At 33.8% G+C, this 25,856-nt stretch overlaps 1 protein-coding gene and 1 long non-coding RNA gene across 2 annotated transcripts in view; one reads left to right on the top strand and one right to left on the bottom strand.

Moving 5' to 3' along the window:
- The window catches only part of LOC142977793 (uncharacterized), a 236,264-nt gene that overhangs the window by 79,464 nt on the left and 130,944 nt on the right, over positions 1 to 25,856 (bottom strand). The window contains exon 2 of the long non-coding RNA XR_012959724.1: positions 22,496 to 22,528. This is a non-coding gene — a long non-coding RNA (uncharacterized LOC142977793). The remainder of the gene's footprint in view (positions 1 to 22,495; positions 22,529 to 25,856) is intronic.
- The window catches only part of LOC142977792 (5-hydroxytryptamine receptor), a 98,102-nt gene that overhangs the window by 9,325 nt on the left and 62,921 nt on the right, over positions 1 to 25,856 (top strand). The window lies entirely within an intron of this gene.

Here is a 25,856-nt window from a genome sequence, read left to right as displayed (position 1 = left end):
GTAAATAGTATTCTACATAAAAATATTAAAAAAGCACATATTATTATCATAACCTCAAAAATCCAAGTCGCAATACAGCACCAAATATTTACGATACCATAACCTTTTTACTATAGTCCAACAACTTAGTAGAGAGCCTTGTACTCAAAGTTTACGGCTGCCGGTAGCCAACAAAATTCAAAATTGCGACCATCAGTGACATGCAGCCTTATACAGCTGGGTGGCCTGTTTGACACAGCTACTTTTTTTTCGAAATACCTTGAGCTATTTATTAAGGTACCTGAGTCAAATATGGCTAGTCGAAAAATATGGTCACACACCATTATTCCAAACACGAAATATTGTAACGCGACTATAAATTGGCGCTAGAATCACATGTATCCGAACGCCGTACCTGTCAACTTTTCTAGCGCCCTGCTAGTCCCTCAGAGCCAATTAAAATGAAACATGCGTGAGGTTTGGAGAAATGGTACGTGGCCATATTTTGCGGCTGGCCAAATTTGACCCAGGTACCTTATAATATAAAAATATCGGGCGTGCTTACGCTCACAGCTAAGTTGGCAAACTATAAAACTGAGCACATTTCGCGAAAAATATTCTCACGAAGACATTTCAACGATCCCTCAATAGTTTGAAAGTAAAAAATTTATGATTGTTATAAAATATTCATCGCGTCGCGGATCGCGTGTCTGTTTACGAACTCTCATGCATTCTGAAATGAAAATAAACGTGTGATGGTACTACGTTTTTAAGTTGGAGGTGAATAAACAGCAGCGCTTGAAAATTGTACTATGTCGCACTACTGTGAATCTTTCATGTAGTAGTAGTAAGTCTGCAGGTTTTTAATCAAAAGCGATTTATATACGACCGATTTTTCTGCCGACTACTGGGTCCCGGATCCTACCGCTAGCAAATAGGTTCCGGGTTTGATTCCCAAGGCGGAGAAAGTGTTATTGGTCTTTTTTAATTAACGTTACATTATTCTCAATAATAATCTTGTGGGTAGGAGAAAATTCTTAGATAGATGAATATAAATACTAAAAGCTAATTCAAAACAATTTCAGCAGTTACTCAGTGGCTACAGCTGACTTACGATTGTAAATAGGTTTAGTATCCCTTTTTTCACTTACGACATGAACAAAAATCGAATATAAAGTTATTGAGCTTTGTTAGAGAGGTTAATCGATTTGTTAATATGTAATATAATCAATATTGAATTTCAAAAAATCTGGTGCTGTGACTATTGTTACTTAAACACAATATGTTGACGGATAAACCTTAAAAAAATTAGCTCTACACACACATTTTGGATTATTATATGAGATAAAATTATGCAATTACTAGTTTTACTTGCAAGACATACAAAATAATCACTTATTTCCTTAAATTACTCACACCGCTTGTATTCAAATCGCCCATATTTCCTTCAACACATAATCCATTGTTCAAAAACTGCATTGTGCAGAGGTCAGCTGACCGGCCCCGGGCTTGCACCCTCCGTATATAAATATCTAAGGTTATATCTTACGGGGAGACTCAGTCAACTGGACACGACTTGACAACGAGTGACCGGCTAATGTGGACGACATTTTGTTTTGTTGAAGTGAATGGGTCAAGTTCGATTTAGGGAAGAAATACAGGGGCGTAGGTAGAATTGTATTAAAATACGCTTGTTTTTCTTACAGTTGGTGGCCCATGTATTAGAGAAGAAATTAGTAGACAGGCTAGCCTCGTTACTATACCCCGAGTTCTCATTGAGGATATTTCAATTAAAGTTGGTAAAGTTCAAAAGCAACTTACCCGACGGAATTTTGAAAAAATATGGAAAGTATCCCATCAAATGAGTTGCATAGAATTTACACATACGGGTAGAATCATAATTATTTTATCATAAGTCGAAATCTTTATAGTGGGTTTATTGTAAACTTATATAGCAGTAAATAAAGCCTTACTTCCCTTAGTCTAAAAGTAAATTCCTGCTTTACAGTGACAGCTATAATTCCGACATAAATAATTAAAAAAACCAACAACACAGACATGGTACAAAAATACCTGTTACAAGTACCATGAAAATACCAGTTCCAAAGCTGTTCCGGGAACCTTTAGAGTACCCTCAACTTTCAGTAGTTCTTTATTTTACTTTTTAGTTCGTTCCTAATACGTTCCAACGTTTAGAGAAGCGTGGACGGTGCAAAGTGCTCTATTTTCCTGATAGTTACTGGTATAGGAAGGTACTATGTATGTGGTACTTATATACAGCTTCAAGAAGGTTGTATTAATATCTATGATATTAATGTTGAAATATGACTGAAGTATTGGTGTTTTGATAGATTCTGTTCAACATATTATTATTTAGTGCTGTAGAAGACAACACGTCGCTGGCCAAAAGCAACTACTTTGTGGGTTCCAGAACATGTCGCTGTACTGAAAAAACAGAAGTGGATCCGGTTGATAGAAAGCAACAACACGGCAGGCCCAAAAAGAGATGGCGACAAGAGTTGACATCTCATACTTAAAATTTGTCATATCTTTGAAAAGAGATTAGAAGAAGAGAAGGAATGTAGCAGACCTACCTTCCCTCTTTCTAATGTCTGCAATGAGATAGAACAGTAATAAAATACTACCAGTTGTTCTAAAAAATAGTCTACAACATATATCAGATACGCTACTAAACAAAATGTTCCAAAATATAACAATCCTAAAACAAAAGGCTTATCCAATAGAAATTCAAAACCAACACGTAGTTGCCATACATCAAAATGTCCCAAACTACAATATCCTTAGCGCTGCGGGTGCAATCTCGTACGTTATGCCGTTATGCCACTACAAATACGTAAAATGCCATCTTGCGGCCTTTCACGTTCCTGCCACATGGCTCGCCTGTTTACTATATTTATTATAATAATAAGCACGGTAGTGATGCGACTGCTGAGCAAAAGTTAGAAAATTACTCTTAAGTTTCTTCTTTAAGTGAATTTTCATTCATTTACCAGAGGCGTCCGTAGCCAGTTGCGCTCACCGGTCGGTAAACGATCTGTGGGTTAAGCAAACTTTGGCACGGTCATTCCATAGATGGGTGACCGCATAGTGGAATTTGAACAGGGCGTCTCCGTGCTTTGAAGGGCACGTAAAAAGTCGGACCCGGTTGTTTTCAATTAAGATAACAGTCGTTAAGCCACGTGAAAGGTCTTCGGGCGGCTTGAACATCTCAGCTCAACACTAGGTTGACCACTAACCATACGATGAGAAGAGAAGATTCATTTACCAGAATAAAGATGTTGAGGTTCGTAGACTTCCGTGCTTCGGAGGCCGGTAAAACTATCTGTACTGCGTCTGACCTGTCGCCGGTCCTGTAGATCCCTAAAGTGATCTAAAGTGTTTCTGTATATTCAGGGTAGCAAAACGGGTGGTTAAAAACACTCTAGGAGGATACACAGTACCAACGAGTTGAATTAGATTTTTATCTTGGCTGGGAATTAGGCATCATTATTCAAGCTTTAGTAATACTCCAGTAAAAGTGCATCATCATTTCTTAAAAATAATGTAAATACCTTGCTAAATATATTAAGGTTTACAACAAACACGCTATCATTAAACAAACACGTTCGTTCTAAAATCTGAATTCAAGCGACGCTGTTCTTTCCAGTCAGCGCAAATATGTAAAATGACATCCAACAGCCTTTCACGTCCACACAAAATGTCCTCCGCGCGACGCCACTTAGAAACCAAATATATTTACACTCATAACTTTTCAACGGGAATTTTGTGTGAAATTGAGATTTAGAGGGCTTCAAGAGGATTTGCGAGGATGTTAGGAATTTTCTAGAAGGATTTACTAGGTTAAGTTTTAGATCGTGTGTGCATTTTTAAAGGGAATATCAAGTGTGTCTCTTGAATCCGTAATTTTTGAGTACCCGTTTGAAATTTTTGGTTGCTTATGTATTTTTAGAAGAAATTTTACGTTTAAGTATACTTTAACCCTCTATAAAGCCTTACTGTCAATATATATTAAACAGACACTTTCAGAATAACTTAAAACCAAAAATAAATTCCATTTTTTCACTTTATATTTCCACACAAAAGTATAGGTAATATCTAGAATCTAATTTTAGATACTGAAACTATTCACGTTTAATTTAGCAACACGAACATTGTTACAATTCCAAACACGTACCTGAAACTTATTTGATATAATCTATATCACTCACAGTCACACCCATATAACAAACACGTCGGAATTTCAACTATTAACAATTAACGTAAACAATAAACACGCTGTGTACTAGTTGTCACGTCGCGACTCAACGTCACGACAGAGACAAATGACGTGACGTGACGTGAACGCCGTGATGACGTGTTTTTGCGGTGACTTAATATTGCAAATACGGTAATGGATTGTGTGATGGTCTGTTTAACAACTGGGTGTACTTTCAAAAGGATGATTTAGTAGCGCCGGCCCACGACTTCGCTTGCGTTGAATTTTCCTTGATCTACAGACTATTTTCCGGGATATAAAATGTGGGATAGATAATGAGAACTGTTGATTAATGATGGTTATTTTCATAAATATGGCAACAGCTTTTAATATGGGGTAAATTGGTATCATGTTTAGTTTCTTATAGATAAGAAACCTTCATAGCTTATAGTGTTGATACGAACAAAATTAAAGGTTACCAAAACGGGTTAATGAATACTCTGTTTTTTGGTTTTGCTCAAAATCTAAAGAAATACACTTGTCTGTTAGTTTTACTTAAAACCTAAATGAAAACTCCTTGTCCGTCATTATGAATCATTCCGTCTATTAGTTAAAGCCGGATATAAAGTGTTCGGTAGTTTCTGAGTTTTGTCGCGGCCATACAGTTACATACGACAACAGGGCCTTATTGTCCAACACGTATTGATTTAAAAAATACACACCCGACTTTCAATACACAGTCTGACTAACAATAATTTTGTGCAACAACTTTTTCAACCGCAAAGTTAAAAACGTACACAGTAGTTTGTAACGAGCAGATTTTTATGTTAAACATGAAATAACAATACTATTCGTAACTTTGGCTACAACTATTGAATAAAGAACTAGTTCGGACCCGGGGTAGTGAAAGTTTTGCTGTTTGAATAAAAAATTACATGAAATTTTTCACGGAAACATAAAGTTTTTCATCTCCATTAGCAAAGTTGTATTTTAAGAGCTGTTACATATTTTAGAACTTGTTCGGTTTGTGACAATTTTTAAGAAAATTTTATGTGTTGTGACTAAGACGTAACTACTTCTCTTACTACAATACACCTACTTCTTTTATACCTGCATCACTGGTAGGTTGACGGATAGATTATGTTTTGGGCATTAATGAATGTGTGTAAGAAGTTTGTAAATACATAACTAATAAATATATTCCCGATAAACTTTAGCCTGTATGAGTGAATTCACGTCAATTCGAACCCGTGACTGTATTTAGTAGGTACACACTGAGTATTCCGAGAGTTCAATATGACAAAATTTTTACGTAGGTATCAAATAATTTATTTTCACCATTTTTTTTGTGACGTGTCCAGTAAAAAACTTAGTTTTGATGAAAAAAAATATTATAAATATCAAAAATCATCTAGTACTAAATACACTTTCAGCATTTAGCTTAGCGATAAACATTTATCTACCTTTAAACAGAAACAATAACCATTAAACGACAAATACGTAGCAGAAACAAACAATGCGCTTTATGTTCATTGACAACGATACTGCAATTACCGCAGTAGTACACAATATTCTATACGTAATTCTGATTCAAAAGCTATTATGTACAATTACTGGGCTACTAATAGTCATTTCTGATATCGATTAAACAATATTTTTGAATTAAAGGGGGCTTTAATATGACTTTTATGATTAAAGTGTTTAAGGGAAAAATGATAAATTTCATTTTCAGGAGAACGATATGGCCACTTTTTGTCACACAAATGATATATTATATAGATATAATATAATATTTTTTTATGAGTGCATATTTAATATAATACTCAGCGAATATTTGTGCTGTACTGCATGTGACTTCTTAACAAGGGGTCTTGTGTTCCTGTGTCAGGCAAAACTATATAAGCTTTTTCTTTTTTCATGTCCCTATGTATTTCGAATTATTTCAATAGAAGCTAGGAGTTTGTCATGTAGCTCGTACACTTTGGAGTGAAACAAGTCTGATGTTAAATAAAATTGAAATATATACACACTGCTACATAAACCTCTGAAAAAAGTACACATTCAACCGTAATTTTCAAAACAAATGTCCAATTTTGGACATTCTGATCGATTGCAAACGTAACTGTTCTGTCATAGATTACCGACGTGATTATTTATGAATAAACAGGGAAATTCCCTTATATCGATCCATCAAAATAACTCATAGAACGGAAACCTTTAGGGATCGATCATAGATAATGCTGATGTAGGCTTCAAATACATGATTGAGTCTTTTGTACAATGAAATAGTGCGAAATGCTCCGAGATTAGAGGCTGTTTTATCTATTACTGAGGAGTGATTTCCAACTACGATCGACTATCAAAAACCAGCTAGCTTTCGACAAATTTTGTATGAATATCTGATCAGCGCCTCTAGCGGGCGTTGTAGGAACTCTTTTTGTAGTTCAGTTTAAATTACAAACTCTGGATGGATAATCGATAGCGCAGACTGCAAAGAATTGCACTTCTGATCATAGAATGATTTATGTGTATAATATAGTCGACAATAACGAGTAACATCAATTTGACATTTAAAATGTAAAAACAAAGCGCTGATCCATTTTTCAAACAAGATTTCTAGATAGCTAGGCGGTTGTCTATAATTTTCAATCTCTCGCGTTCAATTTTTAAGGTATAATAGAATACGGGAATTAACGCGAACTGACAATTTACATTAAAATGCCTAACGTTTGTTCAAGTTGCTCTCGCCGTGGTCCAGTCAGTCTGCGACCACTGCGAGTGCAACCTGCGCCGAAACGTCAGGCATTTTAACGTAAAATGCGGTTGTCTATAGTCAATTTCAATAAAGAATCGAGCTACAGAACAATATAAATCTACAAATTAACTTTATATAACAATACTGTGCTGTACACCAGCCGCATACAACATACATTACTGACATCATTGTGGTTATAGTGTGAACAGCTTGATGCTTAATTTTCATTGAGTGCGGCGTAGAGACCACAATCAGTCATTTTGCAGTTGCAACGGTAGTAAAATGAATTGTTAATTTGATTTTTATTGCGTTATTTATATTAAGTTTTAAATTTAAAAATGTGTTGGACAATTCTGGTCATCTGATTCCAAACTAAACAGCGACGAAAAACAATTTGTTTACTTTTGCGTATTAAAAAAGACCATGTGCAGGACAATGGGCCATTTTTATAACAAAAATAAAAAAAAGGATAAAAAGCACGTAAAAATGTTTAAAAATAGAAAATAAATCTTTTGAGATTACTTAGTTGAGTTAGTGAGTTACTATTTCCGTGGTTTCTCTGAATATGCAATCCAAATTTACATAATATGAAGTGTTTAAGACTTTAAGTAAACTTAAAATTTACTGAACACACACAAACATTGCCGTCACCTTTCCATATCAAGCCAAAAAAGTTTTCAAAAACAATATTTTCGAACTAACTCAATTCACTTTGAAGCGAAAGAGCCTCAAAGTTTATAGCCTGTTTAAAAATGTACTAATTCGGGTCCCTGCATAAGTATAGCTTTAAACAAGCCCCTTAAGTGATATGTGCTTCTTCATATATTATGTATGTCGTTTTAAGCCTATGTCTAAAGTCTAGAACAGTTTCAGTTGATGCAAGGGCAGACGGGCATTTTCTATCGAACTATTTTAGGTTTTGCGACAAAAACGCGTTGTTTTAAAAGCTTTTTTTAGATTTTAGAATTACTTAACTTGTAAAAATAATCTTAAAATTTTTCGTGTGCTATTTTTGCTAAGGTTTTGCTGGATGGAAAATAGTTTTTTGACTTTTTGTGTATAAATCCAAGTTTAGTCTTCTTACAGTTCGTAATAAGGCGGGTCCGTACATGCAGGTTGGTTGGTTCTAAATGATTGGTCGTGAAACTCTTACTGCGGATTTCAAAGCAGTTTTCCGGCTTTCATTATCACAAGGCCAAACAGCATTATTTATTTAATAATGCAATAACTACTCTTAAGTATTATATTAATTAATTATTGTCCTAGTCGATGCCGGTGTCGACCAAAAATTTAAATAAGAGCACTTTCTCTTTTTAAGTCTGTTAATAAAAAAGGTCATTTTCTAAATCCAGGTCACATTGACGAAATAGTCATAATATATTTACCCTTAATGTTGACTGCAGTCCCTAGACTCTAGGAATTCAAAAGCTTTTAAAGTAAACCTAAGTAAGTCTAAACTCTCAACGTTACAAGACCTCTTAATGATTTCAAGTGGACCCTAAAGTCATTTTAAGTTACATTTAAAAGTAATGTTTTGACCAAACTGTTTTTTAGGACTGGTTTAATGGCTCTTAGTAATATGTGGTTTGAAGATTCAAACGTAACTTTTATATACCCATAAATTTTATAAATTTTCTTTACCCACGGTTGGTGTCTCTCTCTAAAGTCATGACTCCTCCCAAACGAGGGAAAGATTAAGACTACCACGCAGGCCTGCAGTTCTTCGCATGCCATTAAGAAATATGTTAAAGAACTTTAAAATTAATAATAATAGAGGAGTTATTTAAAAAACTAAAGCCAATTCATACTTGGTAAAAAAGAGAGAACAATATTGAGAGTATTGTATAATGTATCAAAGGGAATCTTTCAAAATCAATAAAAATATTTTACAAGATCTTTCACCTTTCCAGGAAACAAACATAAATTCGACTCAGAATCTTGTAACACTTATAAATAATGCAGTATTCCTATAATAGAACAATACTATACCTGTACTATAGGGTCGTAGCGAATGCACTACACAATACGCTCGCATACGAACGTGACCTGCATGTCAATAGCACGAAGTTAATGCGTGCGAGTGTACTATAGTAACTTGCTTTAGTTCCATGAGGTAGGAGTATAGAAGGAATACTATTGTGGATAGTAATGGGCAACATTTGGGAAAAGATTCTTTGAAAATCGTTAGTATAATAGTTATATTTTAGTGGTTGAGGAATATTGGCTGTGGTAAGTTTTAAATGGCTGATCGTTGTCAGTAGTTTTCAAGTAATTTGTACATAATCTTAAAATGAAGGGGTGTACGTTAATAAAACTATCATGATATAACAATCATATTTCTAGGAAAGGCTGTGTTAGTGTGATAATTGATTAGTTTAATTTCGATCAAATACATATATATCACTGCGGTTCAAACCGATTATCTATATAAAAAAACATAACATTCAGATATATAATTACATAATACAACATTAACCTTCGTTTTTTTTTATATTCCTTCCCTTTGAGTAAAAATAATTTTAGAACAAATACTAAAAAAATATACCAACACAGCAAGCAAAACAGACAGCCCTAAAAACAATTTGTAGTTACGCCAAAAAAATAAAATCAAATATAAAAAAAGCGAAAAAGGTTTCATATTTACCTTCATTTTATATTTACTGAAACTAAGTCTGATACTGTATGCCTACCCTTTTCATTTCTAGGTCCTAAAAAAGTCTAGAAAATATTTAGGCAACCTATACAGGCTAAGTGGGAGACGCTGTGTTTACGGATCACGTCTGAGATTCAGTTTATGAAGCGAGGGAAAAACGTAGGTAACGACTATGTACAGTTAACAAAAAACACGCTGAAAATGTTCAGGATTACATCATTACTGTGTGTTTAGTAAGAAAAGTTATTATCATCTCGCCTTTTTTTTACTTAAAAGAATATAATTTCACTAAATAGTCCAGGAGAGCGATTTTCTACGACCATCCACGGTCGACGACTCGACAATCGACTAGCTATAGTAAATGTTGTATGAAAACTTGATCAGCGCCCTTAACGGAAGCCATAGCTACAAATTGTTCAGTTGATGTTAAATGTCTAAAACTCTATACTTGTTATTACTAACTATAGCTACATGTGTCACTTTATTAACTACTCGTGTTCTCTCAAATCATGCAAAACACTAAATTCTTCCCTTCCGTTCCGTTTTTGTCTTCTGCAATGTTAATCAGGGCGAAACCTTCACTTGTGTGGAAACGTAGAAATTTTTAAATAAAGATCCCCAAGAGGAGCTATATTTAGAGTGTTTTTCTTTTATATTATTTAACATACACATTTAGATTTAATATTAAGTATTTCGATATAAAGGGTCTTGATAGTATTTCATTTCCTTGCTGACTGTACTTATGAGGTAACTAAGATGTTTGGGTTATGCTTTTCGTTTTGCCGAGCACGTTTGGTTGGAATTTTAAAATGAATTTACTTCTAGTCGATGAAAGGTACTAGTTAGGGAGGAAGTTTCTTTGTTAATTATTAGCAAAAGTTCTTAAGATGTAATGTTGCAGTATGCTGGTAGTTTTAGTTTGAAATGTCCGTTTTATTAATAACCTGTTTGTGCCTGCAGCTTTGCTCGGTTAATTTTTTCATTGCAAGAAGTTGCCCATATATATCGTCCTTTCTAATGGTATGAAAAAAAAAATATTTTGATACCAAATAAGGAAGACCAAACTAATAAACTTTCACATTTATAACATTAGTGTAGATTATTGATAATATAATACTCATTTTTTGTATAATTTTCAAAACTATAAAACTGTTTGCTTCTTAATAATCGTATGTATGTACAGTCCAATGAGAATGACGAAAATTTAATAAATTATGGCACGCACTTACATTTCTTATATTTTCTTTTATTAGAAAAGTTAGCCACTTCTCTAGATTTATGTTTTTATTGAATTATTTTTTCATTGAGAGCGAATAAAAAAGATTTTGTTTGAACGGCATGTGTGTTGCTACACTTCAGTCTGGGTTGATTTAGATATTTTTTTTTTCTATTCAAAAACTATAGTAAAATCCCCCAAAATAACTCTAAAATTACTAACCTGCAAGTCTAAAATCTATCTCAAAATGGCTCTAACAGCATGGTGTCGCATTTCAATGTAATCTCATATTCCTCCCATACATGACTGTACGTGGCTAGATTGAACTGATCTCATTACACACACGCGCTGTGGTCATTGTAAATCATACCGCTATTGTTTGTATTTCGTATTCGTGCATTCTGCGAACTGAAATGCAATTTCGTGGACAGTTTATTTCGCTTTTATTCTGTAAATTCTATCAGAGATGATAAACCTTTTTCAAATTGATAATCTATTAGTCTTCCCATTTAAACAAATCTCACATCCGTAGAAACCCTAGAAAAATTTATTAAAGGAAGAGGCAAAGACCTTTTCGATATAAATAAATATATAAAAATAAATAAAATAAATAAATAAATAAATATAACCGAGTTACTGGAATCAAAGTATCCTATATTACAAACAAAGTTAAATTTTTTATGATACTAATCTTTAACATAAATTTTCACTTCAAGAGCAAATCTCTTTCTTGGCGTAGGAGAGCAATAAGCTACTTTTCTGCTGACCTATTAATGAATGCTTAATTTTGATAAATACTTTTGGTAGCAATTATTGTTATTTTTCTACTAATAGCACATTATGTTTACAATCAAATACTTTAAAAAACTGAGCATAATATCAGTCCATTGCTTCTCTTCTTTCCAACTGCAAAAGGCAACTCTATCCAGCTTTAAACCAACCACAAAGGTTCAAAGAATGTGTATATTAGTTGCAGAACACATTAGTTTGAAAACGTATCGCCAGATGTCACTACTAGAACGTTGAACGTGAAGGAATTGCAAATAACTGTCTTACTGTAGTGCACCGACATTCTACGTTAGATGAAAGTATTTTGTAATGAAATGGCTTCGTATAACTATCAGCTAGCTACAGTATAGAAAGTATAACTTTTAAACTATTGAGTTGCACGACTGAAACTTTTGTAGTTGCATGTGAGTACCTAGTGCTGATCGCGAGGTTTTGGTTCAACTTCCGGGACGGGCAAAGTGCTTTTTTGTTTCTTATGCGTATTCAAATAACTAAATTAAGCAATAAAATTAGTTTCTTTGTGTTTTTAACTTTTAAACTTTCGCGGTGCATGTTTAATAGAGTACGGAAATTAAGGCGAACACGCATTCTACTTTGGAATGCCTAAAGTTTCAGTTTCAAGTATTTTTGCGTTGTTTTTTTGTTTGTATTCATAATGACCCTGAGTTTGGTCTTCACTTAACTACACTACACATACTTTGGTCTTTTCAACCGGAGACACTAGGCCCTTTGGCCTAGTATCTCCGCAAATTTAAAGATTCATACACCTCTGTTTACCACCTTCGCATAAGACATGTAATGTTATAAATATTATTAAACGGATATCAAACACGATCATGCATTATTCACCTTGGTTGGTGTCACAGTTCCGCGCAACCTGGCATTTCATGGAACTGTATAAGGGCCGATTATGCATGCGTTAATACTCGATTATTACATGTTGTGTTGTTAACAGGAAGTACTTTTATGGCATAATTTTTTTAAATGTAATCTTCGTACAAATTGTATTGGTTCATTTTTTGAATTTTTATATAATTTCTATATACGGAAGCATTTCTTAATTTAACCGTACAAGGTAGAAAGAAGGAACATTTTGCAAAAAAGGAAACACACTAATAGGACTCCCAAAAACAATTTTATTAAATGTCAGCTTTAATCCAGTCTCTATTAATATTATACATTGCACAAACAGACACAACTTTCAATCACATAAAACAAAACTGTTCCGCAATTCTCTACAACAATCGACTACCGACAACCGGCTAGCTAACGAAAAAAAATTATGACATTCAATTCAGGACCTCTAGCGGGCATCGTAGATACTATTTTGGCAGTACATTTTAAACGTCAAACTGTCGACACTCGATCGTTACAATTGAAAAGAATCGTGCTACTGTACAGTACCTATAGAGAATTCAAATACTTGTCCCTTAAAAGTACTCTACTAAGCGTTTTACAATTCAAAATCAATTTGAAACTAAAATAAAACTCGAATGGAACACGTTGACATCGCGTGCTTCTTATAAGTGAAGGAAACGACTTGTGAGGTAATGTTCTGACATGTGTCACTACAAAGTGTTTACCTTGAATACTTGAGGCTTTCGCTATTATGCTGTATTTGTTATTGAATATTGAAGTGATTTTAAACTGCGGATTTTTTTTTATTTCAATGAATTATTTTCTTCCGCGCTGTTTTTATTGATTATGCCTTTTTAAAGCGATAATAATGAAATTCTAGTGGTCATAAATGTGATTCAACACTTTAAGGAAGAAAATTTAAATTCCAAGCCCATGGAATTTTTTTAACGTATGTTTTTATTTAAAAACATAAAAATATGTTTTCTTTCAGTGAACCAAAATAATATATGCTATTTTAAAGAAATTTCCTCACACATACACCTTTCAATCACCTCTACACTTTTAATATTGACTGCCTCCGTGGCGCAGTGGTTTAGGTCGCCACGCCGATACCACCGCAACGGGAGGTCGTGGGTTCGATTCCCACACGGGACAATTTTTTGTGCGATCCACAAATAATTGTTTCGGGTCTGGTTGTGCTTTGTGTCCGTTGTTTGTATGTTTGTAAAAGTCCCCGCAACACAAGAGTAATTCTTAGTGCGGGAGTTGTCTTTTTTTGAAAAAAAAACAAAGATAAAATAAAGGCAAAATATTACATGTGCAGTGGGTTCACATCCTGAAGCATAATATGTACGTGTGTTTTTGTTCTGAATTTGAATTATATATTATCGAAATAATATATTTGGAAATTTCTATGTCATATCAGTCGTTACCGATTACCCATAATACTTTGCATATTTAAGATTCAGTTCAGTGACAGTTGTTCAAATATAATTATGCCATCTATATCTATACATATGAACGGGGGGTGTGGTTATGTGACGTATACATAAGTCAAAAGTTGATCGTGTGCCAACCGTGTCCAGTGGCACTTGTAGCGTGATGTATAATGTCACGCCGCGGACTGACGGCTCAACGATCGACAATGTGGACCGTTATATCACACGATTTAAATTTATTTACAGAGACTTTAATACAATAATTTCTTGATATTTTTCATATATTTTGGGTAGTTTTTTGGTATGTAATTAGCAGATTTTGTCAGAATTCCACCTTTTTGTGATTGAGGTGCTTTTTTGTGGTTTAGTTCCTGCCAATCAGAGTTAATTTAATGTTAATCTACAAGAAGTGGAATTTAATCCGAAGGCACTCTCTACTCACTCTCTACTAATCAACTTTAGAGTGATATAGACGTCGCCAAACAACTTGAACATAATTTGCTGTATTAGAAATTAAACAGAATGTAGACCCAGTGCAGAGGACACTTGGTTGGCTGTTATACCAGTCGGGTAGTCGAAGCTGAAACGCCGTCGCCTTTGCGCAAAACTATCATATCTAAACTGACCTAAATATCGTTCACTAAGATGTAGCGAAATTGTTCAAGTTGTTTGGCGGCACCTATACAGAGATACGAATAAATATAGCATAAATAATCATTTCGGAGACATGGGAAAATCGGTGTTGTTTACGTTAACCATCTTACTTTTTTATTCCATTATTATCCCACTGCTTGGCAAGGCTCTTTTTCCGAATTCACGTCAGGTCTTGAGTGCACCACGCTCACCAAATGCAGATTTTGGACTTAACATGCCCTTAACAAATGCATTAAACAATTTTAAGACATGCAACGTTTTCCTTCACCATTCATCTTTACCACTACAATACTCAAATTACAAAAACAAAAAACACAAAACATTACACAAGAAACACTTTCACACGATGAACAAAACAAAGCAACAAAAACATTTGAACAAGAACACCTAACCCTAACATGCTCATCGAAGTACACGTATACGTAGATACGTTAACCGCTAATTAGGTGGGGAATTTCAGTTCTCTCGCGTAGATAAAATGAGCTGCCAACCGTTTTAGTGTTAAGTTTTAAGAGAAAAGCGGAATAGTGTTGCGGATTTGATTATTGTTCATGTAAAAAAAAAATGCACGATAGAATATCGTGAAAATTTGTCGTAATTCTACTAATTAAGTTCATATAAGAAGCAGAGAAGCTAGACACTGATATTAAAAGCAAAATACTAACTATTATTGAAAAAGTAAAGTAAGTGAATGTTTATTTTGATTAAGTTTTTTTTTAAACTTACATAACTTTTCCAGTGGTTTCTCCTTAAATTTTTAGAAATGTCTACTTTGAACACTAAGAGACAAATTACTTGCCCAGCAATATCTATACTAATATTATAAAGCTGAAGAGTTTGTTTGTTTGTTTGTTTGTTTGTTTGTTTGAACGCGCTAATCTCAGGAACTACTGGTCCGGTTTGAAAAATACTTTCAGTGTTAGATAGTCCAGTTATCGAGGAAGGTTATAGGCTATATATCATCACGCTACTACCAATAGGAACAGAGTACCAGTGAAAAATGTTACGGATACGGGGAAAATTTTGACCCATTCTCTCTTATGTGACGCAAGCGAAGTTGCGCGGGTCAGCTAGTCTATAATAAGTTTCCGAAGTGTGAATGCTGCCAAAATTATTACAAAACATATTCTTATGTTAAATCCCTTTCACGTACCTAAGTTCGATCACAACACCACCCATCGACCAAATATTCCGAACGATCACCATTATCACTACAATACCTAGCTAACTCGCTCATCGCTGCTCACTTGAACACCATGATAACATTAATCATATGGAACGAGCAATGTAATGTCCCTTTCACACTAATAATGAGCCCGTACACAGCTGTTCAACTTGTTCGATAACTATAGCATTATCACGATAGTTTTTAATAATGGTTTTGTTACGTTATTTAGACTTAAACGGTTATATTTTTAGGCCACCCTTAGTCAATGTTTTAAGTATGCAAGCTGTTTAAGATAGTATTTGAAAGCCTTAAATATTTAAATATTGAACGGAGACACAAGAATTACTAACACAAGCTAGTACAAAGCTGCAAACAAGAAACCAAATACATTTCAGCTAAAAAGCGCTTCGTAGAATTTCCCTGAATTATCATTTTTTTCTAATATGCTTTTCATCAACAAATATTTTTTTGTTGCGAGGTATTATATAATATATTTTGTAGCCAAGTATATTACTTACCAATTAATTCTTAATTACGAATCGTAATGTTACGTACGTAAGTAATACGAAAAAGTTTAACAAATGTTTAGAACGTACTTTGCAGTGGTCTTTTGTAATTTTTTGTGTTGAAAACACTACAAGACACACATTTATTTGTTGCTCATTTTGCATTGATACCCTAAGATTTTAATTCCAACATTATTAATATACTTCCCAAAAATCTAATCTTTGTACCAATAAATATCTGGTTCAATTTTCCCTAGTTCAAACACATAATGCCGTAGTAAATTCAGTGCTACGGTCCTTTCAGCTAACAAGCTTGGATCTATGCCTCAAACAATAGGCGAGAGGTGGCTTATTTACGTAAAATTGGTAAATTTAATTAAATCCCGCACCGTTGTACGCTATGGACAATTTCGCTTTATTCTTTATTGTATTATGTACTTCAATGTTTTAAGTGTATTGTTTAAGGTTCTATGAGGAAAGTAGAATATATAATGTACTTATATATACTATAGTTGTTTAATTTGACCGTTATTAATTTTTACCTTTACGGTACTCTTCCTGTACACATATACAACGTGCCGCTCCAATGGCTTATTTCTTTAAACGTATGGGTAGGTTTGGGGCTTAATAATCAAGGTTAAATAATTTAATAAATAAAAAGGATTTATTTTTTGTTGTTCTTGAATTCTCTACAAATTAAAATTTTTGTGCAATTTGATTTCTTAATTGGAGCTATAAGTGACTATTGATGGCAATGAAAAATGTTATGTTATATTTTTTTGTTTATTGTGTGTGTTATGTTTGTGCTATTTTAAACAAATTAATGTTATTATAAATATCGTTTAAATAACTACACAAGTCTTTGAAGAATTTCTAAACAACTGAAACGTTGTGGCGACAGCGTAATTTTAGTTTAATGACACAACTGTTCGAGCCATAATTTTAAGACTAAAATCAATTTAGATTTTACTGTTTTCAAATTTATAGTTTATTCAGTTTATTACTTAAGGCTTTTGGTTCATCATTTTAAGTTTAGTAACACTAATTGGTTAGTTCATTAGATTAGTATTGAATTTTAGTAACAATTTAGCAAAATATTTTATAGATTAAACTATGATTTTCATTGTTAATTGGAATTTTAGTTGTCAAAACCTCTTATCTTTGTTTAAATATTATTATAATTTTAAATTATTTACACTTCGTTAGATAGGTAATTTAAAATAAATTATTTTATTTACTGGAAGTATTCATGGCACTCGACATAATATGATACTTTATAAAACCTGCAATACACACGGTTATTTTCTATAAACATTCTTTATTGCTGTCTGACATTTTTTTTATGGAAATTTGAATAATCTGATCAACACCTCTAGCGGGCGTCGTAAGTACTGTATAGCAGTCAATTTTAAAAGTCAACGTCTCGTACCCGTAGTACCGACTGCATAGAGTCACACTACTATATTGCAATCTTCTACCACTATCGTCTTTCGACAAGTAACTATCGACGCCTCTAGCGGGTACCTCCGGAACTACTTTTGCAGTACATTTTAAAACGCAAGCTCTTTATACTCGACAGTACCGACTGAAATTCGCGTCACTGATCGTTTATTGGTAGGTACAACCAGCTATAAGCCTTCAACCAAACGACACAACGGCTACCAAACCAAGGCGATCTGAGACGCAATTAATACTATAAACTATATAGACTACTCACTAGCCTGCTTTCGACAAATTTTGTATAAAAATCGGATCAGCGCCTCTAGTGAGCGTCGTATGAACTATTTTTACAGTAAATTTTAGATGCGGTACTATTTTTTGCACTAAATTTTAAATATCAACCTCTCGATACTTGATAGTACCGACTGAAATTCACGTTACTGATCGTTTATTGGAAGGTACAACCAGCTATAAGCCTTCAACTAAACGACATAACGGCTACTAAATGAAGGCGACCTAAAGCGCGAACACTACTATCGACAAGCCGCTAACCATTGACAAATTTTATATGAATAAGAGAGCACTTTCTCAATATTCGATAGTACCGACTGTAGAGAATCCCGCTACTGATGTCCTCCTATTGGTAGGTACAACCGGCTATAAGCCTTCAACCAAACGACATAACGGCTACTAAATCATCCGACCTGTTAACTGCAGTCATAAAATCAGATATCGAAACTCATAACTTAATATCGTCTATTACGACAACACTTGACCGATTTATTTTACGACTGCCTTACCTTTGAAACGTGAAGGTTAAGGATCAAATATTTTGCTGAATTAGGTATAGATTTAAACCTTAAGATAACAATTTTGTCTATTTGAATAAAGTATTTAGTGAGTGTAAAAATTGTTGATATTTGATTTGACAGTATACAAAATTCTTTACATTTTTTTCCGTATTATTATTAACCAAAGTCATTAAAGTGTTCTTCAAATATGTATTATCTACCAGGTAGCCCTGTGTTTTATACAGGATCCTTGAGGATTCAGGACAGATGAATACATGTGAATACCAAGTTACGTTCTCTGTTCTACTTTTGTGAAAAAAATGCCGTGATTTTATGTAGGTGTTTAATCTCGTTGTCCTTAAATAACTTCATCAAATTCTTATCCTAGACTTTACTGCACTTAAGCCTACCCTTTATTTTAATAATGAGAGATTCATACCTTCAATAGAAGTCCAATATGAAACATTATTATATAACTACATCACCGACACGTCTATAGCAAATCAATTTTATTACGAAATCCCGAGTTCTATTACCAATTCCAAGTAATGTTCATTACAATTGTTTCCGTAGAAATACAGTTAAAGCCAGCTGCAGCAAATAGTTAGTGCAATAATATGTAATCGACTCAACTATTCCAGCAAAACGTTTCAATCCAAACTTTTACAAAGCAACAAAGCTAAAGCGGAGATATTAGAAGTTTAATCACAATTTAAACCGTACGTGCTATCGTGTGAGTGGCCTCGTCATAAAACGTTATGAGAGAACGCTTACTCTAGTGAGCAAAGTATGAACTATTTTTGCAGTACATTTGAAATGTCAAACTCATGATACTCAAATGAACGGACTGTAGGGAAACGCGCCACAAATCAATTATATAAAGTTTTAGAGTTCTATTACCGGCAATTTTGCTACCAAGTAATTTTCATTCTTGGAGTTTCCGTAAAAATACAGTCTTCTTTCTTCCATAACTTTTAAACTCTCGCGTTGCATGTTTAATGTATAATAGAATACGGGAATTAACACGAACACGCATTTTACCTTAAAATGCCTAACGTTTCGGCGCAGGTTGCACTTGCCGTGGTCGCAGGCAAACGTTTCAATCGAAACTTTTACAAAGCAACAAAGCTAAAGCGGAGATATTAGAAGTTTTATCACAATTTAAACTGTACGTGCTATCGTGTGAGTGGCCTCGTCATGAAACGCTATGAGAGAACGCTTTATACGTCTGTCGTTAAAATAGCAGCTAGTTTATTCTTTTCTAAGCTTATTTTATATGTGCTGTGTTATTCTATGACGGTACAAAGTGTTTGATACTTTTAATATGTTTGGTTTATTATGTGCTTTTATGCCTTTGTTTTCAGTGTTTAGATGGTTGGTTATTGTGTGTTTTGTTTGCTGAAAATGTTCTTAAATAGTATTCAAAGGGCAATGATCACGAACGGCTAAATGTTGTTGAACTTTGTCATGTCATGAATATTTTCAAATTCGGTCTAATAGTCACCATTTACGTAGAAAGTGAATGAATTGCAATTGACACGTCCATATACTTATTTGTAAGTACATGTTTTAACGTTCTAAAGTGATTTGTTTAAGAAATAAATGATCAATAATAATTTTTACCACTTAGAAACCCTGTAAAATGTACTAGTCAAAAGTATGCATAATTGAAAACCCCGTACTTACCATGCTATAGTATCTAATGCTATATTAACTTATTTTGAAAAGAGACACGTACCCACCAAACAGTAACCTATAAACGTTACATATAACCGACTCGAAACCAAAATCAGCCATCCACATGTTTTTATTCACTTCAAAAAAGTATCAAAACATCCTAATCCAGCTACAGATCACACAACACACTCACTTATATTCAAATAAATCAATCAAATGAGATATTCTCGTGTTTGTCAAACACATTACGTAACGTGATGCGGTATTCACTTTAACGTGACGTTGACGTGTCGTCATATAAACGAGCGGTTTATTGCATGCGTATTGTAAAATAGCTCGATAGTTGTCATTGTCGTTGGTTTATTATTATTTTGAATCCATTAATGTCCCACTGCTGAGCAAGGGTCTCCTCCCGTAATGAGAGAGGGGTCAGGCCTTGAGTCCACCATGCTGGCCAATTCCGGGTTAGAGACTTTGCATACCTTCAAGAACTGTTCTAAAGAACTCTCAGGCACGCAAGTTTGCATCACGATGTTTTCCTTCACCGTTGGAACAAGTAATAATTATTTCTAATACACACTTAACTTCGAAAAGTCATTGGTGTGTTGCCTCGGGTTCGAACCTGCAACCACTTGCGTCGGAGGTGCCAACTTAAACCACGCGGCTATCACTGCTTTGCTTGCTATTCAAATAAATCAATCAAATGAGATATTCTCGTGTTTGTCAAATACATTACGTAACGCGATGCGATATTCACTTTAACGAGACGTTGACGTGTCGTCATATAAACGAGCGGTTTATTGCATGTGTACTGGAAAATAGCTCGATAGTTGTCATGGGCGCTTATTTATTGGCGTTAAGTGGGGGTAGGTTCGATATTCCCAATTAAAGATTTTATTATTATTATGAGCCTATATCGTCATATTGCTGCGCAAAGGCCTCTCTCTCAGCAAAATTATTATTAAAGATATACTCTCAATTTAAATAGACTGCTCCTGTGGTCTGAGTTGTGACTTATGACCAATAGTCACTAGTATGCAACCGTTGATCGTTAGTATGGGGTTCGATTTTGAGGTGTGGTAGACTGCTATTGGTCTACATAATATTATAATGCAACGGGTCTTATACGCGATTAAAAATTTAAAGGTTAGGATACCTTATTTGCTGCCCGACGTTTCGATCATGAGCACGCCAAAGGATGTAATTCTTCGTTGTTGCCCCGAGGTGATATGGCAAAAAACTCGCCCATTGTTTCATAGGAGAAAAGCGTGTCACTTTGGCATCACTAACGTGAAAAGTGAATATTTATATCTCACTTCGGTATCACTGCTCGAAACAAACCAAAATAAAAACACCTACTTCAAATAAATTCGGGTACACAGCAGCTAAATGTCACATTATTCATACATTATTCTATTAAAAGTTCGCCCCAGAATACCTATCTGTAGTACAACTCGATGATAAGAAGATTTATAGTAACAAGCGGCCCTCGACCGGAAAGGTTTTTGCAATTCAAATTTTTTGTTTCGTACATTCAGTGGGTCCGGGACCTTGTTTTGAATTTTTATACTGTTTTATGAGCTTTGTGCGTAATAAGAAATACATTTCTTATTAGACCTTAGTAACTTAATAACTACAACATAAATTAACGTTTGGCGTAGTGGTTATAGTGGTCACCTCGCCGCATTAACCGTAGCGCTGCGTGTGGTGGGTTCGAATCCTACCCGGGACAAATATTTGTATGATGAGCACAATTATTAGTTCAGGGACTGGTGGTCGTGTGTGATTTATTTAGTATTTATTTAAAATAACAGAACATAGTTTGGATAATAATATTCTTTTTCATAGAAAACGTATAAGTTTTGCGCGAGATGTTATGTGTCCGGCAATAAACTTGTTTTCTTTGCCTTGACTTACTGGAGCGCAATGCTCTTTATTCAGTTCTACTAGCTAGCGAGCTTTCGATGCTAAAAACATACATACAAAAATAATATCTCACCTCTTTCCCATAGTGATAGGCGGGGACTAAAGAACATAGTTCCTGCGAACTCGGCACTATGCGGCGAAGGAGGCAACACCTTGGTGGTTTAGTGGGTAGGCCTAGCCCTTCTGGTTGGGAGAGCCCCACATACCTCTGCGCTCCCCGGGCGTAGAGGATGCAATTTCATGCATCAACCAAATAAAATAACGGACTTAAGAACACCACTAGATATGATCCTTACACACTTACGTTGCCTCATTCACATTCACACATCTTGTCATACAGGACCGCCGGTTACGAGTACTTCGCACCTGATTGTTTTTCAAGACAACGCAGATATGATCGGAGTATATCTTTTAAAAATAAAACTTACCCATTCCTGTTACAGTGCTGGGCAAGTCCTTTCCTGAAATTATAAATACTAAAATTTAGTGACTTGAACAAAATACACTTAAAATAGACGTTAACTATAATATATGTAAAGTTTTTCAAACACATTTTGTATTTTTTTATTTATTTTTAATAATACTATTTTCGAAAAAAAATATAATTAAAAATCTATACCACCATATAAAATATAGTAAAATAACCAGTTTCAATTTCAGCACCGTTATCGCGAGTGTTGTGGAATGACGTCATTATTATCAATAGCCTGCCCGTATCCCTACATCCTTTTTAGTTGAGATGGGTTGTGCAGATAACAGTGTAATGTAGTATCTCATTTTACCGTATACTATAGTCGTATAGCGAGATTATAACTGGTCTATAAATAAAATTGTGTATTGGTAGTATGTAAACTGCCTTTTAGAATCTTAATTTGTATTATGCGTGGCCCAGAAAAAGGAAAAAGTTTTCTTTGTGACTTATTTTCTTCATCAATTCTGGTTAAATATACTGAACATCATTTTATTTTATATTATTTAACCACCTTTAACAAAATAATATCGTTAATATAATTGGACAACGACCACATGGTCATTTGATCCCAGACTAAGCAAAACTTGCTCTATGTTTACCAAGAAATTGATAAACATACTTATATACTTCCTAATACATACATACATATAATAAAGATAAATTAACAACCAGGCAAAATTATTATTAAATTAGCAACTATTAGAACAGATACTCATGCTCTTCACTCAAATATTCACACATCTAATATCCTACATAGTTTAAATACACAAAATTCCATCGTCAATCCGTCAGTTATAGGCCTAGTACAGACAGGCTAAGATTACCTGCCAGTGACGTCACAGCTGCGTAATTAAACTAAGCGCTTGTAACGTCCGGCCAATAAAGCTGTGTGCACACTATCATATTATTACTGCAACTAGAATATGCTTGCGGGTGTTAGTATGTGTATCATAGGTTTAATGTGTTTCGATAGAATTATTTTGCTACCTTATTAAAGTAAAATTTAGTAAAGATTTTTAGTGTATTGTTATTTATATTAGTGTTTTTACAATCCATAAATAAATATTTACGGTCATCTCTAAGAATTTCAGGATATTTTTTTACGTTATACAGTGTTTAATTATCTATTTACTGTTTTACAATAGTATTATTTACAAGTCTCTGGAAATATGTTTAAACAGTGAGTATTTTAATCAATCAAAAAACTACAAATATATTTTTCGATTTTTGACGAAACTCTACTTCTACGTCAACAAAACAAAAGAAATATAGAAAAATAATATTCGATCTTTGATTTAACCAAAAACAGCCGTAAATGAAATATAACACAATTCACATTCCATCATAGGAAAGTGGGTCAACAATTCAAAAAACAAACCAACATAACCTAATTTTACTTTCAAAATACTACAATTAATGTAATATTTACGAGAATAATATAATCACATTAATTAATACAGCTTTGACAATTATCACAAAACGTTATTATATTGTTGAAATGTTCTAAATTTTATTGTTTGCCACACAATCATATACCTAAAATGACCGCAATGAATGTTACTAACAGGAAATGTTGATTAGCAAATGTTTTTGATAAAACAATTCAACCGCAATTTTGTTTTGTTGAGAACTGAAATGTTTCGGCAAACATTTCGTGATTGATATTGCGATTTAAAATTTTTTTAGTTAGTGAATTGTTTTGATGGGAAAAAGTGCTTTTTTAAAAAACATGTAATTTAATCGCTTTTATTCTTTTGCCAGAACAAAAGTGAAGAATGTTTCTGGTGGGAATCAAACCCACGTCAATCGGGCCCTAAAATTGGCGAGACTCTCACTGTTATTAAAATTGATTTAGTCTAAGGATTTAAAACTAATATTAATGTTGAATTGACCCAAATAAGTTATACTTTTATTTATAACAAAACACCAATAAATCTAAGGAACATTCACACTACAAGAACATACTTCTTATCTATATAGCATTCTATCTTTTTCCAACCAAATTGAAAGAGTGAGACAGCAAATAAAACAAAACAACGGAAGACAATCACAGATATTTACATACTGAATTCATTTTAGGTAATAAAGCTGTCACGATAACGACTCACAATGAAATATAATAGAAAAGGTACGACACGGTTTTGTGAGCGAGAGACGAAAGTACTTATGTGAAGAAAATATTGTGATGAAACCAGGCATGTTTTGTTATATAACAGATGGTATTTTTTATACAATAGGGAACATGCAAATACGATATTTATGAAAATTTTATGATTAAAATGTTAAAAAAATATAAAAGAAGGACTACTTCAACATTTTTATTTTAAATTATGTTGATTTTTAACAATAATTACGAATTAAAATTACGTAAAACGAAACGCATTTCAAAACACCAATCAGCGTTCAGTGACGTCACTCCTGCTATGTCAACTTTTGAGAGGTTAACTTTGCGTGTGAAATTGATTATTAGCAGTGAATATTATTTACGTTTTTAATAAAAATGGAAGTTGGGTTTATCAAAGCAGACTCCAGGAATTTACCAAAAGTTAGTGTCGACATGGTAGTAACTTTTTTTGTCGTGAGTCCAGAGTTTTCAAATGTAGAAATGAAGGGGACTAAATTACTACGGTATGCATGAATCATAGTTTTTAAACTTTGTTTGCATTTTATTCAGCGATTTCTAAACATAGCAGTTATATTTTAGCTCAACGAGAGAATCTTACGGCGATAACGCAATCGGTTCATTCTATTTTGGCATTCAAAAATATGAGGTACCACATCCTTTTTCAGATAAAGTTTCCCCCCAAGCATTTTAAACTTCATCCAATTTTCGACGTCGTTCTCCAACTGTCAAATTAAAAATATATTATTGAGAAGTTTTGTAAATACTTAGGTACAGTACCAGCAATAATAACAAGTATTCGCCAACTTACGTCAAAGTGGTCTCCACAGCAACGAATAATAGTCTTTGGAGAATAATAGTCATTCCTCTTTGCAGCTTGAAACCACTTTCTTCTCAGTTTTGGGTCAGAAGGTCCAGTCAAAAAATTTATTTGGAAACTTTGTTGAAGTAGTTGGACACATTGGCACAAAACATGAGTCAGCACGACTTTTTATCGGAATTTTATGGGTATTATTGTGATCACCTGATGTTGATGGATACTCCATTTTAAATTATTACAAAAAAATAAGTAGAAAGTCGAGAAAATTTGCAATTTATGATAACCGACGAAGGCAAGCACGACCAGTGACAGACAGGAGTGACGTCATCGTGAGTGTAGGTCTGTTTTGACGCGAAAATTTAAACGATCCGTTTA

This window comes from Anticarsia gemmatalis, chromosome 13 (genome assembly GCF_050436995.1).
Source record: "Anticarsia gemmatalis isolate Benzon Research Colony breed Stoneville strain chromosome 13, ilAntGemm2 primary, whole genome shotgun sequence".
Classification (NCBI taxonomy): Eukaryota; Metazoa; Arthropoda; class Insecta; order Lepidoptera; family Erebidae; genus Anticarsia; species Anticarsia gemmatalis.
The sequence above is the reverse complement of the archived record's forward strand: the minus strand, read 5'-3'. Positions and strand labels throughout refer to the sequence as shown.